The sequence below is a fragment of the Penaeus monodon genome, chromosome 15, assembly GCF_015228065.2.
Source record: "Penaeus monodon isolate SGIC_2016 chromosome 15, NSTDA_Pmon_1, whole genome shotgun sequence".
Taxonomy (NCBI): Eukaryota; Metazoa; Arthropoda; class Malacostraca; order Decapoda; family Penaeidae; genus Penaeus; species Penaeus monodon.
Genome location: NC_051400.1, coordinates 46,833,653 through 46,834,602, shown reverse-complemented (window position 1 = coordinate 46,834,602; position 950 = coordinate 46,833,653). Strand labels below are relative to the sequence as shown.

At 50.0% G+C, this 950-nt stretch overlaps 1 protein-coding gene across 1 annotated transcript in view; it reads left to right on the top strand.

Annotated features, from left to right (window-relative positions):
- The window catches only part of LOC119582056 (gamma-aminobutyric acid receptor subunit alpha-1-like), a gene marked incomplete at its 3' end in the record, with an annotated part of 210,639 nt that overhangs the window by 175,922 nt on the left and 33,767 nt on the right, over positions 1 to 950 (top strand).

Sequence of the window (950 nt, the reverse complement as noted above, 5' to 3'; positions counted from 1 at the left end):
AGATGACAGGCTCGAATGACTATGACAGCACGAGGCCGCCGAGGACCCTGAGCATCGGCCATTACTTAATGGAGTCTAAATGTTGTTTTCTGATAGACTGGTCTAAGGTCTCCCCTTTTTTTTTAGCAGAAGCATCATATAATCAGTCTTTTTTCCCCTAGGTATTCTTCGAATATTTGAGACCTGAATTAAGCCCACATGCACTGCAGTTTCCCTTGAATATTTTCATCTTTATTTATGACGAGGCTCATCTGAAATAAAGCCTCAAAAGCAGCATTCAGTAATCCGGATTTCCTCACTCTTGCAGGCTCACGATCAAGGCCAAGTGTCCGATGGTTCTGAGGAATTTCCCGATGGATAAGCAGTCGTGTCCTCTCGTCATCAGCAGCTGTGCGTATAGCCATTGCACGAATATGTTGAATATAGTCTGCTCGTGACTGCTAACAATAATGGCAATGTTGTAAATAGCTATTAGTTAATGGATTGATTACCAAAAATGATGTGTGAACTAAAATTGAATTCCTTTCGTCCCCCGCTGCCCGCCTGCAGTCGGCTACACAGACAAGGAGGTGCGGTACGAATGGGCGCCCAAGAAGGTGGAGTTCGAAGAGGGAATGGGGCTGAGTCAGTTCGACATCTTGAACACGAAATGCAACAATTACTCGGTCCGATGGAGGTCGGGGAAAGGTAGGTGACGAGAGAGCTTGCGTGTCTGGAATCATCAGCCCCCATTACGTGTGTATCTGTCTTGGTAAGTTCGGTTAAACGTTCGTCTCCCGTCGGAGGGTTTTCTTGCGCTTGCCTGACCTGTCCCGCCCTCGGTCGCTCCATCGCCCTCCCGCTGCCCTTAATCACCACGCTCCTGAGTGTCTCTCCCTTTCCGTCTCTAGTCTCCCCCCCCTTCTGGCGTGAGCGCGAGGGGCCGACACCCCCCCCCCCCCGCAAACCCC